Source organism: Gossypium arboreum, chromosome 8, assembly GCF_025698485.1.
Source record: "Gossypium arboreum isolate Shixiya-1 chromosome 8, ASM2569848v2, whole genome shotgun sequence".
Lineage (NCBI taxonomy): Eukaryota > Viridiplantae > Streptophyta > Magnoliopsida > Malvales > Malvaceae > Gossypium > Gossypium arboreum.
Window position 1 is genome coordinate 95,008,079 of NC_069077.1, and position 19,338 is coordinate 95,027,416.

Consider the following 19,338-nt stretch of genomic DNA (forward strand, 5'->3'; position numbering starts at 1 on the left):
TATGGAAATGTGATGTATATATGAGCAAATGGTTATGAGTATTTGAGCTAAATGAGAAATATGAACTTGACATTGAATTATGCTATGATTCATACAAATGATTTGTTTATAGTTGTGGTTTGTAATAAGTTTATTTGTATATGGCTTACTAAGCTTTTGAAAGCTTACTTTGTGTGTGTTTTTAATTGTTTTATAGATATCGAAGCTACTAGGAGCTCGGGGATCATCAAGGATCATAACCACACTATCAACTCTATTTTGGTACCTTTTGAAAGTGTAAATATTGAAGTATGGTATGTATAGGCTAGAAGTATTTGAATATGTTTTGTAATGTGTATATCAAGCCATGTGATATGGCTAGATTATGGTTGAACTTATGGTTTGATTTTGATATATGATATGTGATGCAAAAATGGTATGTTTGGTGTATATATATATGACTTAGTGAGAGATGGTCAATTTGGTAAGTTGGTAATATGATATAGTCATGGAAATGTTATGATTTTGGCATGAAATTGGTTGTGAAATATTGAGATTAAGATATGTTAGAATGAATGAGTTTGCTATGTGATTTTTGGTATGTTTTAAGTTGGTTAAAAAAGATGAAATTGGAGGATAATGATATGGCATGTTTGTTGTATGTTTAGGTTGTGAATTGGTTAAAAACTTGATATGCAATTGATACCTATTTGTTAATTATAGGAAGGACCCTTAAGGGGTGGCATTGCGGCCTTGTAAATGGCCTATTTTTGCCCACACGGGCAGAGACATGGGCGTGTGTCTCAGCCATGTTGCTCGAGGGCCATTTCGAAATGAGCCTGAGCAGACCACACAATCGTACACACGGGCGTGTGCTAGGCCGTGTGGCCAAGTCAGTTTCGAGCACGGGCTAGACACATGGGAGTTTGATTGTTCGTGTGACCCAAGTCAGTAGCCTCCCTAATTTTCACATGGCCTGGCACACGAGCGTGTCTTGTGGCCGTGTGGACAAGTTAGTATGTATGCCCTATTTTGCCACGGCCTAGACACACGGGTATGTTTAATGCCGTGTGAGGCACATGGCCTGCTCACATGGGCATGTGACCTCTGTAACTTTGAAAAATGTTTAAGTTTTGAAAAATTTTGTATGAGCTCGGCTTAGTCTCGACCCCTTTCTAAAGCATGTTTTAGATCTCGTTGACCTATGTAAGGGACTCTGCAATGATGTATGATTATGATGCTATGATGATTGTGAAATGAATGCTAAATGTTTCGATATGTCCGGTAATGCCTCTTAACCTTAGTCCGGCGACGGATACGGGTTAGGGGTGTTACGTTGGGGGTATGGAAACACAAAAATATACACACTTTTTCATGTTTTTTTAAACTTAAATTCATGCAATTTTGTTAAAATTCTTATTGAAAAATAATTAATTTTTATAAAATAATTAAAATTGCACTTAAATTATGAACCTATTGAATTTTAATTAATTTTGATCATTTTTTGACAAGTTTGCACAAAGGGAAAAAAAAAACTCGGTTGACACTGCTAAAAGTTCAAAATCGAGAAGCAATAGTATCAAGGCGAATTAATTAAATTAATTATTATTAATTAATTATGAAAAAGTGGTCTAGTTGAGCTAAACCGAATGAACCAAACCGATCAAAAAGTGGACAGCCCAAAACCGTCCATATGCTGACCCAAATCAGCTTATTGTTGATTATTTAGCTTGCAAAGAGGCCCTTGAAGACTTGTTCTGTGACACCCTGAATTTTGGGCCTAGAAGTATTAGGTTTTGAGCATGAGAACAGTTAGGAGGCAGCACATAAATGGTTAGTTGTGCAAGAAAGTGACACAAATGTGTATCTGCTTCAGTGGTTATGTGTTTTAGGAAGTGTTTGAGAAGTCTTGGGTTTAAGCCTTGGCTTGCGCAAAAGTTTTGTTTTTTAAGGAATAAACCCTTTCCTTTAGTTAGTAGGCTTTTAAATTAATGTGAGCATTTGATGATAGAAAGGGCCTGTTGGTCTAGAGGATAAGTAGCGTGTTACCTATGTTTGAGGTCTTGAGTTCGAGTCCTGCATGGTGCATGGGAGTGTTTTATTTTGCTGTTGATGTTTTGGAAGTGTTGTGGTTTGACCGAAACACTGAGGTGTTGGAATGGAATTCAAACTAAGTAGTTGAGGGAGGAGTGATCGGTTGAGGGATTTGAGGAGAGATTTTAGGAGAAAATCGTGGGGAATTGAGGGAAAGGGAGTCTTGTGACGAATTGGGACTTTAGGCTCTCAAAGAAATCGGTTTTGGGGAAAGGATTCGGCTTTGGGGTGAGTGGGGAGTACTTTATTTTGTTGCTGCCAAAAGTTTTAGGGATTCTTTTCTTTAGAGATCGATTGGTGCTAGGGAATTTGGTCGTGCCTCTCTTTTCTTTTGGCTTGTTTCAGATTAGTATTTTGGGGTCCCTTGTTTTTCATTTCATTATTCTTTTCCTTTCCTAGTGTCCGAATGCTTTCTGTCTCTCTCTCTCAATTCTCTTGAGGCCATCAATTTCCCTCTTTTGCATATTGTTGCTTTGGCCATTTCCCCTTACTTTCTCCCCTCCCTCAATCAGTTTTGTGTTGATCGAATACTTCTTCTTCTTTTCTCGTCTTTGCTTTCTCTCAATTCCTTCCCTTTTCACTTGGTGATTTGGCCGAATACTCCATCTATATCCTATCAGTTTGGCTATTATTATCTAACTAATCAAGTTTGAGTGCACAGAGTTATTCTCTCCCTTTTTCTCTTTCTGTCGTGTTATTAGTTTCCATCTAATGTATTCTTTACTACCGATATTTGCTAAGGGTGGTTTGTGCTAAACCTCTACCTCTGTCGTATAGGGTGATCGTTGTGGAGATAGACCGATTATTTCCCTTCTCTATAATCAGTTTTACGTTTTCAGTAAGTGGCTTACGCTTGGTTCAAATGGTTGTACGAGCAATATGATTAAGGTTAATAGGTTTGGTTGGAATACAGGTGATTTCTAAAGGCCTATAATTAGTTCCTGGAGCGGTTGAAGGGTGAAAACCTAAATCGGTTGATTAAGGCAAGTGACAATCTACTTCTGTTTAGATAATTATTTTACGAGGGATCTTGTAACCTTGTCGGTGCATTATGTTTGACTTTAGGTTGGAGTGTTCTAGAGTGGTGTGCACATTTTCGCGAACAGGTGTGTAATCACACTGTCACAATATTAAATCGGCAAAAGCCGAAATAAGTGACCGTCGATGCAACACGAGTGTACGCTCGCTCGTCTGGTAAAACGAATGCCTAAACATGAGCGTAAGATCGCTAAGGCTGGCCATGAGCGATTTCATGGTCTTAGGCTGTTTTGGGCCATGGTGGGCTGAAATAGACCGTGTGGGCCCTACAGGCACTGGGCCTCACACTGGTAAATCACACGGACGTGTGGAGAATGTTGGGCCAGGCTGTTTATTCCACACGGCCAAGGCCATTTCTGGGCTATGTGAGCCACACGGGAGTGTGGGCCCACATGGGCCTGTAATATGGGCCTTGGGTCCATTTTCTCTGTTTGTCTGTTAAGGATGCACCGGTCGCCCGAGACGACTGTAGACTTACTGTTGGGCCAGTAAGTATGCCTAGACCTCAAATTAATTAAATGACTATTTTGCCCTTATGTGGTAAAATGACTGTTTTGCCCTTATGTGGTAAAATGACTAAAATGCCCCTATATGGTAAATTGACTGTTTTGCCTCTATGTGATATATGTTTATATTTTAGCATGCTATTGTAACTGTGTTGAGTACATGTATAATATTATGATATGACATGACATGTGGCATTATGCATTGCATAGGGCTGGGTTTTTATATGATTGGAGGAAGTGTACTGTACTGGCAGCTCTGCTGCAAATCACTGATGGCTCTAAGCCTATTATACTGGCAGCTCTACTGCAAATACTATTTAGTGCCGCAACCGGTACTATTTGGAGTGTAGAGATGGGTGGGTTGATTATATCCCCACATAGAGTGTAGGGTTGGAAGGAGATGAAGTGTAGAGGCTGGATGGGTAGGACTTGTATACTCTGATTACTATTACTGCATTGGGCCAAGGCCTGAACACATGATTGTTTCTATATTGAGATGGGCTAAAGCCCAAACTAATATTGTCACTGTTACTTAAAAGTGCTTAGGCCCAGACTGTATTTGCTTACTGTATGTTTGACTGTTTGTTTATTAAGGGGTTTCACAATGAGTTTTCGTAAACTTACCCTTCTGCTTATTTGTACAGGTAATCCCTAGGCTTAGGCGGGTCGATGCTGCGAGGGACTCGAAGGTGGCCACACAACTGCACATACTTCTATATTTGCCTTTTTATTTACAAGAAATTTAATTTGGGTATTTGTTTTTTTAAATTTTTTAATCTTTAATTTGGGCTTTTAATTATTTTGATTTATAACTTCTAGCAGTAGGATAAGATGCGTTTTTCAAAAGACTAGTGTTTTCTAAAAATACCAAGAATATGTAATTGTTTAAGACCTTCTGCAAGAGACAACGTTTTTAAAACTAAAAATGTTTTAACATGAGTAACATTTTATGAACGACATGTTTTAAAAACATCATTAAGAATATGTAACAAAGGTAAATATGTAAAAAAGGTTTTTCTTTCGATATCAAGCTTTGCGAAAATCACTCCTATATGACATCACCAGATTTGGCCATAATGTCTAGGCCAGGTTTGAGGTGTTACATGTTCAAGTTGCAAACAAACCCCTCCACAATTGGTGGCTTTATAGATTTGCCCCAAGCTTAAATTAGCAAAGTTGAAACTATCAACCATGCCACATGTGTAGCCGGCCAAGGAGGGCTCTTTGGCTAATAATTTTAGCTATTTTTATCAGCCCTCTTCAGCTATAAAATCCCCTTAGGCTGGTCATTTGAAACACATCTCAAGTATTCACATCTTTTCTCTCTTCTCTCCACTTTCTCTCTTCTTTTCCATTCCAAATTCCCTTGCTCTCTTGCTGATTTCTCCTCTTAAAAAAGGGGCATTCATCAGCCATTTGGAGCAGCAATTAAGTGTTCATTGTATCCTTGGTCAATAAGGACAATGGAGAAGGAAGAAAGGAGCAAACTAGTCAAGCCACGAAAAAACACCAGATTTGATTCTTGTTCGCTACCTCTTTAATTTTTGTTATTGTTATGATGAACATATCTATGGATGTTTATGTTGTTGGAATGATTAATTTAATCAATTTAGCTTGAATTTAATTCGTGTTAGGTTGATTGCATTTCGTTTGCTAAAATTGTTAAAATTGTGTTTATGTTGTTATAGGTCTCGATAAGATGTTTGATTAAGTAAAATCATGACTAAGTTATTCTTACATTACAATTGTGAGGTAGCTAATGAATTAATTATTTAAATGGATTGAACTTGTAATTAATGGACACAGTACTTAACCAGTGCATGTTTAATCATCTAAGGTAGATGAGGGTTAAATTAGCAACGGTATTTGATACATTTGCCTTGCATAACTTGCAAGATTATTGTGATTAAACTATTTCAAGGTAGGGATACCTTGTTACCTCACATGCTCTTTTATGTGCTTATTAGATTTAATTAATCGGTTGAATTGACATAGGGATATAGTCAAGAGATGAATGGATTTTGGTAAGTGAGTATGTTCATAAGTTAGCAAATTACCGAGTTGCCGTGAATTTATTCATAACAATATAAACATGAGTTTAGTAATTCTAGTAATTAATCTAACACAATTATGTCATCTTGATTAAAATCGTATTTTGAAATCATACATTTGAGATTTATTTATTTAGTTTACTTAGTTTAAAATCTTAGTTTTTAATCACCCTCTTCAAACAAAATATTTTTCTTTACCAAATAATCACCCTCTTCAAACAAAATATTTTTCTTTACCAAAATGTTTTAAATAGCATTCATAAATAATTCTTTTCATAGTCCCTGTAGGTACGATAACTCGACATTTACTTGTCACTTTATTACTTGTTGCGATTGTGTACACTTACACATTTCCGTCGTTCCAATAGCCTTCTTGAATTGCTTCAACACTAGGATGAGTTTCTCTTCTTGCTCTTTGGTCAATTCTGTTGAAACAATCACAGGCAAAGTAGAAGTGTTACCTAAATAAACGTACTTTGTAACACCCCTTACCCGTGTCCAACACCTAGACATGATACGAGGTATTATCGGACTTAAACACAAGCAAACATACAAAACCGGGCCATAAAATTTCGTTCAAATCAAATTCATTCAAATATACGCAAATTGTCCCTTATATGGGCCTACGAGGACCAAAACATACATTGGGTGTGGTTCGGGACTAAACTGAGAACTTTCAAAACTTTTGCGACACTTAGAAAAATTTCTTATTTTGGAAGGTCACATGCCCATGTAGGTAGGTCGTGTGGTTACACACGCCCACGTGGCTTGGGACATGCCGTGTCGTCAGCCCGTGTAACTTTCTATTTATGACGTCATCAACTAAATAGGGTCACACGCATGTGTGCTTAGGCCGTGTGGCGAATTAAATTCCAAAAATCAGGTGCAGACTTCAGACGGACTGGGCACACGCCCATGTCCTGAGACCGTGTCCTGCACACTGCTGTGTCTCTGCCCGTTACTACTGGGCATTCTGTTTTGCATTAATTAGGGTGTAGGGGACACACAGCTGGATCACATATCCATGGGGCAAGCCGTGTGTCACACACGCCCGTGTGCCTACCCATGTGGACAACTTTGAGGCTATTTTCCAAGCCTTTTGTCACCCTCAATAACACATGCTCACCTACACATCTCAATAACAACCTACATAGCATAAATGAGCACTTATACATTCATAAACATGGCTCATGCATATCAACTTCTTATCAATTTATACTTGCTTAAGACTTTATATTTTATTTAGACCAAGCTTACCAAATCACATGCAATATGGAACATCAATTTACTTCTATTTCATACATTCATGCCTTAGTGTTATTACGCCATTTACTCACATTTCCATCATCAAACATCCATAACCATATCCACAATTCATATATGCCAAATGAATTTAACCACATCATGAGTGACCTTAGCACATGCATGCGTATATGAATAGGATTACATCCCCGTAATTAATATGGGCCATATCTCATGGCCATATAAAAAATGAATCATCAAATCATTATAAGCCAACACATTTGGCTAAACCAATATGACATATAACAAAAAGACCAAGTCCCTATACATGCCATACTCAAAATACTTGAATTCATTATACCCAAATGATTAGTTTGATAGTGTGAATCGAGCTCCGATGTCCTTTGATCCCCGAGCTAGCTTGGTGATACTATAAGAAAATGGAAAAGAAAGGGGAGTAAGCATAAAGCTTAGTAAGTTTGCATGTAAACAATTAACAACATTAACCATGCATTATCATACACATAACACGATAATATTTACCACAATGTCATCAAGTATCATGGGTACATTTTAAGTCATGTCATTTACATAATGTACAATAAACTTATGATCGTAATTCATTCCTTCACTTCTTCCAAAGTCTCATCAGTTCATAATCTCAATGTTTAGGAGCTTTGTATACGTACCTGTACCCTTTCAACATGATCATACCTTATCATCTCTTTAACATAATCGTTGGATTACTCGTTGAACCACTTGGAATACTAAAGGATACTCGGGAACTCTCATACACATGGTAGGATGCCAATGCCATATCCCGGATATGGTCTTACATGGGATCACATATCGATGCCAATGCCATGTCTCAGACATGGTCTTACATGGGATCGTAGATCGATGCCAATGCCATGTCCCAGACATGGTCTTACATGGGATCACATATCGATGCCGATAGCCCAGCTATGGTCTTACACAAAATTATATATCGATGCCAAAGCCATGTCCCAGACATGGTCTTACATTGGATCGCACATAACCCTAATGTCATGACATTTGTATCCTAACTATTCCTAAGGTTCAACCGGGGTTTTGAGTTATCAAATTTTGTCGAATTGTCATCGAGTCGTCATTAATTAAATCCACAAAAACAATTAAACAATTCATGCAATATTAAAGCATTAAATACATAATAATGTAACGTTGCATTATTTACACACGAACTTACCTCGGTACTAAAATATGGCTACCTATTCAATTTAGTCCACAACCTTGTTCTTTCATCAGTTTAGGTCCAGACTCCGTTTTGCTTGATCTATAATGGCAAATTTCACTTATTTAATTATCACATTGTTCAAATTAGTCCATAAATCATACTTTGGTAAAATTACAAATTTACCTCTAAACTTTCACATATTTTCAAATTAGTTCTTAGGCTCGTAAAATGAAATGTGTTCATTTTCTTTGTTACCCAAGCCTATTCGAACTTATAACATGCTCATAGTAGCCTACATTTCTCATTAAAACATACATCTTACCACTCATTTTGCATCTTTTACAAATAGGTCATTTCCATTCATTTCTATCAAAAATCACTTAGTAAAAGATGTTAAACACACATCAAACTTTCATATTCCTCCATTAAACATCCAAATACATGCATGACACACATGAGTAATTTTTTTAACATGAACTGTAGCTCAAAATAATGGTAGAAATAGCTAGATCGGTTGATGACAACTTCAAAAATGTAAAGAACATTAAAAACGTGGCTAGGATTGACTTACAATCAAGCTTGGAAAGTGAAGAAACCCTAACTATGGAGAGCTTCAAAGTTTTGGCCCTATCTTGAAGAAGATGAGCAAATTTTGCCTTATTTTTCCCTTTTTATTCTTTTATTAACCAAATGACCAAAATATCCTTTAATGCCTTTCTTTTAAATTTTCCTAAATATGTCCATTTTTGTCCATAAAAATAGAAATTGGGAAATTTTCTATTTAAGGACCTCTAATTAATAATCCATGGCAATTTCATGCTCAAAGCCTCTAGAACTCACATTTTGCAACTTTTTTAATTTAGTCCTAAATGTCAAATTGGACACTTTATCAATAGAATTTCTTCATGAAATTTTCACATAAGCATGCAATCATATCATAGACTTCATAAGAATCATAAAATAATTATTTCTACTTTGAATTTGTGGTCTCAAAACCACTGTTTCGACTAGGCCCTAATTCGGGATGTTACATATTTTAAATATGAGGGAAGTACCTTCAGTTCTAATCTAGGTGGCTTCTCAGTTGACGTTTTTGGTTGGGCATAATCTCTACTTTCTAACTCCAAAGATTCAAAGCAAGATTACGGATTAAACCCCCTTTGATTAGTGTCTAGCAAAGCTAAGTATTCCTCCCCCTCTTCATCATTTGGAGAGTCTGATGTCCAAATTTGCTCCAATGGGTCCTTAACATAGTTGAGTTCCTTCTCCATGACTAATTCCTCTACCTCGGATACTGTAGAACAATCATCAACTATGTCAGGAAATCACATAGACTTAAAAACATTAAACGTTACCTGATCGTATTGAACACGCATAGTAAGCTCTCCCTTCTGCACATCAATAAGGGTCCTTCTAGTTGCTAGGAAAGGCCTTCCTAGGTTTATTGGCACCTCTTTATCTGTTTCAAACTCAGCAAGAAAAATTAATTTATCTACTCGTACCAATACATCCTCGATTTTTCCTTCTGGATGTGCTAAAGATCGATCTTCTAATTGAAGTGTAATTATAGTAGGTTTAACTTCACCTATCCCCAACTTTCTGAATATGGACATAGGCATCAAGTTAATGCTTGCACCCAAATCACATAGTGTCTTACCACAATACGTTGCTCCAATGTTGCAAGGTATGGTAAAACATCCAAGATCCTTCAACTTTGGGGGTAGTTTGTCTTGAAGATATGCATTTCATTCCTTCATCAAGGCTACCGTCTCAAATTCTCCAAGTCTCCATTTATTGGACAGGATATCTTTCATAACTTTGATGTAATTCGACATTTGTTCAATTGCTTCTACCAATGGAATGTTAATATGAAGTTGCTTGAGTACATTTAGAAACTTCTTGAACTGGCCTTCCTACTTCTACTTCTGAAGTCTTTGAGGGTAGTGTAATGGAGGATTCTATACTGAAACTGGTTGATTCATCTTCTGTAGCAATTCTACATCTAACAAAATTTTTATTTTCTCAGAATTAACTGGTTCAGAAGTTACCTTATCGGATTTTATAGATTTTGGTTCTGGTAAAGTTGGAATTTCAACACTCGATTGAACTTCCACTAAGTCTTAAGCATCAGCTGGCTTTTCTTCAGCCTCGACAGTGTTGGGCTCTAATGTCTTTCCGCTCCTTAATGTTAATGCTTTACAATGCCCTTTCCCTGGATTTCTTGGATTTTCCATATCATTGGGCAAAGCACCTTGTGGTCGGTTCCTAAGTTTAGTAGCAAGTTGGCCCACTTGATTCTCCAAATTCCTTAAAGTGGCATCATTCTTTGCCATTTATGCCTTCAATTGGTTCTCTAAACTATTGGAAGGTTCAGCTTGTGTTGGTTTCGGAACTTGTTGGGTAAAAGAAGGTAGCTGGGTTGGTCTAGGTTGGGCATAAGTGTTACTGGTTCCAACACCTTAGTTACTCCAGGAAAGGTTAGGGTGGTTTTGCCAAGGTGGGTTATAAAAATTGGATCGCAGTTCTTGCCTTCCCCGGTTCTGGTTCTAATTACCCATGTAATACATGGATTTTGGGTTTGATGGACATTATTCAAACAAATTTCCTTCTCCACAATAAACATAGGCTATATTTTCAAATTGATTGGGTGGCTGAGCTGCAAAATTATTAAACCTATTAGTTGTAAAATTTTTAAGCGTTGAGGAAATTGAGGATACCTGAGTGCAAGTGAAGTGAGAGCGTCCACTTCATGTACTCGAGTGACTCGTCTTGCTGACACTGCTCAATTGGTTGGCCATTGATAATTGTTGCTGGCAATCCTCTCAATGATTTCATAAGCCTCGTTATAAGACTTAGAAAGGAGAGCACCATTAGTAGAAGTATCCACTACCATCCTCATTTGAGCATTGAGACCATTATAAAATGTCTCAAGTTAGATGCAATGAGGGATTTCATGATGAAGGCACTTCCATAATAATTCTTTGTACCTTTCCCATGCCTCATATAAGGACTCGTCATCCATTTGTTGGAAAGTAGTGATCTCATTCCTCAACTTAGCATTCTTACTAGGTAAGAAATATTTCATGAGAAATCTTTCTGCTAACTCTTGCCATGTGGAAATAGAATTTGGTGGTAATGAGTTTAACCAGGCTCGAGCTCTGTCCCTTAGTGAATATGGGAACAAATTTAATCATGGTGCATCTTCGAGTACTCCGGCTAACTTGAAAGAATCGCTCACATCCATAAATGGAATGAAGTGAAGGTGAGGATCTTCGGTAAACATTCCACTGAATTGGCCCACTGTCTGAAGCATCTGGAACATAACTGGCTTTAGCTCAAATTGTTGTGCCTCGATTTTGAGTCTCCTAATACCCGGATTAAGATCATGAAACACTGGCACGTCATACTGTCTTAGAGCTCTATCCTTATCATCAACAATAAGGATAAGATTTTGAGTAGGGTTTGTTCTGTTTCCTTGATTCGAATTTTCGTAGTTCATCTCTTTAGTCCTTCTCTAAACTGCTTGCCTTCTTCATTGTCAAAAAGTTCTTTCAATCTCAGGGTTTACAGGGAGTAAATCGCTAATTCGATCAATACTCATAAACACCTGAAATAATACAGAAAAAAATTAATTAAGTTAAAATTGAATGGAAAAATAAACCAAAATGCAAAATTAACAAATTCATAAAAAATGACTTTTAAAACAGTCCCCGACAATAGCGCCAAAAACTTGGAACGATGGAAATGTACAAGTGTACACAATCGCGATAAGTAACAAAGTGACAAGGAAATGTTGAGTTATCGTACCCGTAGGGACTGTGAAAAGAATTATTTATGAATGCAATTAAAAACACTTTGGTGAAGAAAAATATTTTGATTTTGAGGAAGTGATTAAAAAATAAAATTTAACTAAGTAAAATAATAATAAAAAAGTTCCAATGCATGATTTCAAAAGATAATTTTAATCAAGATGACATAATTGTATTAGATTAATTACATTTCTTAACTTAATATTACTAAAACAATGTTCATGTTGTTACGAATAAATTCACGACAACTTGGTAACTTGTTAACTATAGCACATACAAACTTATGAAATTAACTAATCTCTTGAACATATCATTATGCTAATTCAAACAATTAATCAATTTAATTAAGCAAGTAAAAGATTAAGTGAGGTAACAACATAAACCTACATTGAAACAGTTTAATCACAATAATCCTGCAAGTTATGAAATGCTAATGTACCGTTTAATATTGTCGCTAATTTAACCCTTAACTACCTTAGAAGATTAAACATGCATTGATTAAGTATTGTGTCAATTAATTTCAATTTCAGCATGATTAATAATTAATTCATTAGTTACCTCACAATTGTAATACAAAAATAACATGATCAGGATTTTACTTAATCAAACAATTTACCAAGACCTATAACAACACAAACGTAATTTTAATAACTTAGGTGGACGAAATGCAATCAACCTAACATGAATTAAATTTAAGTCATGTTAATTAAATTTAGAATAACAACAAAACAAATATTTATAGACATGTTCATAACAAAACAATAAAAGTTAAAGGATAGGAAATTAGAATCAAATCTAGTGTTTCTCCGAAGTCTAACTAGTTTGCTTCGCTCCTCCTTCTCCGCTTGTTCTTGTTGAACCGAGGCTTCTACGAGAACTTGAATGTTGCTACCAATAGTGGTTGAAGGGCTCTTTTGCAAGAGGGATATTGGCAAGGGAATGGAAGGGAAAAATGGAAAGCAAAGAAAGGTTTGGAAGAGAGAAAATCATAGAGAAGTATGAAATGAAAGGTGAGAAAGGTGTGTTAGAAATGAGCAGCAAATTTGGATAAGCTACTAAAAATAGCAAAAATCATCAATCATTAACTCCCACCATGGCCGGCCACACATGTGGCAAGTTTGAAGCTTTCGAACTCGCTAAATTTAGCTAAGGGCAAATCTACAAAAGTTTGATAAGTGGAGGGGTTTGAATGCAATTTCAAGGAAACTTCAAGGACTATTTTGCAAGCCAAATAATTAGCTAAACAAGATGATTGGGTCAGCATGTGGGACGGTTTTGGACTGCCCATTTGCCCAGTTGGATCAGTCTCTCGGTTTAACACAATTGGCCTCCTTTCATAATTTAATTAAGAAAAATTATTTAACCAAAATAAATTAGATTAAAATTAAAATTAATTATAATTTGAATTAATATTAATTATTTAGAATATCTTAGGCTGAAAAATTAATTCGCCTTAATGCTTCAAAAATCGCTTCTCAGTTCTGCGTTTCTAGTAGTGTCTGCCGAGCCAATTTTCGCCCTTTATACGAATCTGTCAAAAATAAATCAAAATTAATAAAAATTTATTATAAAATTAATTAAAATTAAATATGTTAATAATTTAAGTACAATTTAATTATTTCATAATTATATTATATTTTTACACCGAAACTGCATGAATTTGGGTTAAAAAGGGCATGAAAAAGTATATATATTTTTGTGTTTCCAAAATCATAACCATAGAATACGACCCTAATCAAAATGCATAAATTTGTCTCATAAACTATGGGGATGGTGAGAAGAGATATATTTTACATCCTAGAGGGGCTATTATTGGAGATACTATTGTTTCTGGTACAAAGTTCATATAAAAATGGGAAATGCCCTACCTTTGAATGCGTTTTGAACTATTGATTTACGTAATTGGAAGGAACAAATTAGGTTTACAACGAAACCTAAAAATCGATCATTGATCCAATTCGAGTACCTCTACAAGAGAGACCTCGACAGAAAACTGAAGAGTAACGGCAGCAAGTGATTGAGTTCAGTAGTTCCTCGTATAAAATTATTGACTCTAGAGATATAGTAATATGGAGAAGACAAAATTGTTTCAAACACCGACAGAACCAGAAGCGCCCTTTGTTTTAAAGAGAGGAAGGCGGGTTATTCACATTTCATTTGATGGTCAGAGGCGAATTGAAAGCTAAGCAGTGGTAATTCTAAAGATTTCCTGGCGAAAAATAGAGATGTCTCCTACATTACCCATAATATATAAAAGTATCGACGTAATTTCATAGTCATTCGGTCTGAATGCTAGATGAATAATATAAGCCAGGTGACGGAACGGGAAGACCTGGGATGTAGAAGATCATAACATGAGTGGTTCGACAGATTTGGATTCCTATATATCCACTCATGTGGTACTTCATTGTACAATATATATATATATATATATATATATATATATATATAAGAATTAGACGATAAGAATTACTTCTATACCAAAAAAAATATTTATTTTCCATTAATAAATTTTATTTAACACAATTCTTCTCGTTTTCACCAAACGATGCAAAAGTGTTCAAGCTATGGTAATCCTATTATAACGTCGTCTCCCTTTATTTCTAAAGCAATGGCCCATAAAGCCAGAAGACTCCTCAAACTACAATCTTAGCTAAAATACCAAAAAAACACTATTTATTTAAAAAAATTACAAAAATAGGCTGGAATTTTACATGAATAGGGTGATTTTGGTAAAACGCTTCTAGCTAAAAACATTTTCAAGGGAAATCTAGAAAAACGCTTGGAAGCATCTTCAACATATTGATAGAAAAATGGCTCCAACTGGAAGAGCTTTTTTCCACGTTAGCACTAACCGTGGCAACACCATTTTTTTTTTGGTTCCACCTATTAATGTGGAAATAAAATTTATAAAACAGGCCTTTCTATAGACCCAAAGTCTCATTTCCCTTGTTTTCTTAAGCAATGTGGAATATGAGATATGAGATATGTGTATATATAGACTCATGAATAGGTTTGGAGCTTGTTCCTAGACAATGTAGGATTTGTAACACCCCTAACCCGTATCCGTCGCTGGAATAGGGTTACGAGGCATTACCGGATAACACACCTCATTCACATACAGATAAGCATTCATAATCGATTCATTCAATTATTCCTTATAAGGCTGTACGAGACCTTAAAACATGCTTAGAAGAGGTTCGGGACTAAACTGATAACATTTACAAACTTAAGGAAACATACAAAAATTTCAAACATTTAAGGGTCACACGCCCGTGTGAACAGGCCGTGTGCCTCACACAGCTACCAGACACACCTGTGTTACGAGCCGTGTGAAAACAGGGCATACATACTGACTTGCACCACATGGCTGAGGACACGCCCATGTGCCAGGCCGTGTGAAATCTAAGGGGGTTATTGACTTGGGTCACACGGCCGACCACACGCCCATGTGCCACACACAACCAATATACACACCCCTGTGTCTAAGCAGTGTCAAAACTGTAGGGTATACTGTCTTTAAATCGAAGGGTACCCAAGGGATACACGGCCAAATAACATGACCGTGTGTCGCACGCGATTGAGACACACGCCCATGTCTCTGCTCGTGTGGACAAAAATAGGCCATTTATTGTAACACCCCATACCCGTAACCCACACCAGAGTAGAATACGGGGCATTACCTAACTCGATCTCATGCACACAAACGTTTTACAAGTCACCAAGACTTGGTCCCATTTTAGAACTTTTCGATTTCTACTTTAAACTACTTATTATGGGCCTACGAGCCCCAGATCGACCATTGAAAACTATTCGGGATCACCCGGGTCCTTAAACCCTTTATAGAAAATTTTACTTTGATTCAAGGCACATACCCGTATAGAAGGGCAACATACCCGTGTGGCCATTTCAACATGGTCGTGGTGATGGACCGTGTGGCTCACACGGCCTAGGCAATGAAGGGACACGCCTGTATCCTCCACCTATTTGGAATTAATTCTGAATGCACACCTACAGGGGTTTTTGCACGGCCTGGCACACGCCCGTGTCCCTGTCTCGTGTCTTTCACACGGTCATGACACGCCCGTGTCCTAGCCCGTGTACAAAAACATGAACATTCTATTTCTGACATCAACATTCCCAAAATGTCACACAGCCAAGGCACATGCCTGTATGCTAGGCTGTGTCCATCACACGGCTGAGACACACGACTGTGTCTCTACCTGTGTTTACTATCAGACATACTGACTTGAAATTTTTACATGTAGGGGACACACGGTTAGACCACACACCAATAGGGCAGACCGTGCGTCACACACGGCCTAGACACATGCCCGTGTGTCTACCCGTGTGGACAATATAAGGCTATTTACCAAGTCTGCCACCCTTACCTACACAACCTACATAATAGCAACCACACCAATACAATAATAACTTATTCAAACCAATCAGCCACAATAGACTACATATAAACTAAACAGTTACTCATTCATGAGACTAACTTCATTTGCATATGTCAAAATGAATATTTGTCATCATTCAAGGCCTAATACAAAATGAAGGGTTTCCAACCCAAGCCAACACATTTGGCCAGTTCTCAATGACACAAAAATAGTAAAGTCTAAGCCCTATACATGCCATATTCAAAAATATAAATCAAACTATACTGAATGCTTCAATTGATAGTGTGATTGATATCTCTGACTTCCTTTGGTCCTTGAGCTAGATAGGCGGCACTATAAGAAAATGAAAAAGGAGAGGGAGTAAGCATAAAGCTTAGTAAGTTGCACATAAATAAATATTCAACATAACTTTACCATTCATCAACAAGTATCATAATACAGAAGAGGCATAAGCAAAACTTACTCATCAATATTCAATACACCTCATATAGCATATATTGAGCTCACATTTCATACATACCATATAGGTACCTGTACCACTCACAACCTGGTTATACTTTCCTTGTTAACTTGAAATCATACTTTCATCATTGAACCATTTGGAATATTATCGGATACTCATTTAGCCTCAAACATGGGGTCAGGTGCTGATGCCATGTCCCAGACATGGTCTTAAACAAGTTCTAGCATATATGTGCCAATGCCATGTCCCAGACATGGTCTTACACTGACACATCTCGTAGCTGATGCATGTCCCAGACATGTCTTACACTGGCTTACGTCTCGAGGCCGATGCATGTCTTGGACATGTCTTACACTATCATTCGTCTCAATGCCGATGCCATGTCTCAGACATGGTCTTACACTGGCTCTCATAATGTGGCCGATGCATGTCCTAGACATGTCTTACACTAGCTCACATAAGTAACCCAACGTTATGGCATGAATATCCGATTTATTTCCTAAAGTTCAATAAGGAATTCTACTATCTCTATTCTCATCACATTTTCTCATTTCCACAATCAAGCAATTTATGCTATAATAATTTCAATACAATTCAAATACATATATTATTAATGTAGTTGTACTATTTACATGCAACTTACCTCGGATTACAAAATGTGGCGACTAGTCGATTTAGTCGATTTGCTTGGCTTTCCCCCGGTCAAGATTCGGATTCGGTATTTCTAGATCTATAATAAGAAAATGCACTTATTTAGTCACTTTATCAATCTAGGCACTCTAGAATTCATAAGTGGGAAGAATGACCAATTTACCCCTAGACTTTTGCGAAATGACCATTTTACATTTAAGCCCTAAAATTGATTTTTATTGAATTTCTTCACATATTAACCTAGCCGAACCCTTTCTACTCCTATAGCAACTCCAAATTCCCAATATTTCACACACTTATCACTTATTTTACAACTTATGCAAAATAGTCATTTTTAGTGTTTTCATGCTAACACCTTTCACAAAAGTTGTTTATAAGATGCCCAAGGCTCATTTTCTTCCATAAAAACTCAAAAAACATTACAAATCCTTTCATGGAAAAACCTTACACTCTTGATCATTTTGCAAAATAGTACCCTCATTTGAAAGCCCATGTTTTAAGGGTCTCAAAAGTACAAAAATATTCAACAAAAACCATTAAAATTACTTACTTGAGAAAAGGCTTAAAGTTGCTGAAATTTCAAGCTCTTAAAACCCTATTTCTTTGCTGAAAATTTCGATTAAGAAGAAAAAATAGGTGAAAAAGATGAAGGCTAGGCACTCAGGGTATTATTTTATCACCTAATATGTCATCACTTACCTAACATTTTGACCATTCACTCTTCTTTGTCTCATGGCCAGCCAAGCTCTTTTAAAAGGGTCTTATTGCCCTTTAAAGACCCCCAATTTAAGTTCTCTAGCTATTTGGCACTTTTAGCTATCAAAATAGGACTTTTGCATTTTATGCGATTTAGTCTTTTTTTCACAATTGGGCTCACAAACGTCACAATTAACTCACCAAATTTTTCATGCACCCTTAACATCATGCTATAACATCTAAATAATTATAAAATAATTTATTTGACTCTGGATTTGTGGCCTCGAGACCATTATTCTGACTAGGCCCTAAATCGGGCTGTTACATTTATAAAGCCAATATGCCACCCAAAAAGGGTCATCCTTACAAGCATCAACCAAAGCATAATTCATGACCAAATAGTAACCAAAACCATACTTAAACATGCATAATTCAATCCATAATATCATACCAATTTCATACTCAATTTCATAACCTAAAATCATACCAATCCATTTGTCTCAAACAACATATAACTAGACTCAAAATCATATCAAAACCTTGCCATTCTAACTACCAAATCATACCAAGATGGCCATTTACACAAGACCATATATATACATCAATTATAACATTTTTCCATCACATAGTCTATGCCAAAACCAATTCCATAGTCTCAATCATATTCATACCATATCACATGGCAAGAAATACACATAACACATATCATAACATCACTAGCCTATACATGCCATATATCAATATTTACAACTTGAAAAATACCAAAATAATGTTTGATAGTGTGACGATGATACTTAACGATCCCCGAGCTCACAGTAGCTTCGATAATCTATAAAACAATTGAAAAACATACAAAGTAAGCTTTCCAAAGCTTAGTAAGCCATATACAAATAAACTTATCACATAAACAATTATAGACCAATTCATATATATGAATCATGGCAAAACATGATTGCAAGATCATATTTCTCATATAACTCATTTGTTCATAATCACTTGCTTATAAACATATCACATTTTCATATAGTTCACATCTCAAATGATCAAATTCATTCTTACTTCTCATTGCCAAATTTTATATAGCTTTCGTACGTACCTAAATCGGATACACATTCACTTGATCATTTATTTCTCAATAATACCCGTTGAACCATTCGGAAGTAATAAGGATACTCGGATAGCTCAGAAAG

General features: G+C 36.4%; 1 non-coding gene across 1 annotated transcript; it reads left to right on the forward strand.

Annotated features, from left to right (window-relative positions):
- Window positions 1-11,074: 11,074 nt before the first annotated feature.
- LOC128279581 (small nucleolar RNA R71) lies at window positions 11,075-11,181 on the forward strand. Its single transcript, XR_008269783.1, has one exon. It is a non-coding gene; the product is annotated as a small nucleolar RNA R71 (small nucleolar RNA).
- Window positions 11,182-19,338: the final 8,157 nt, after the last annotated feature.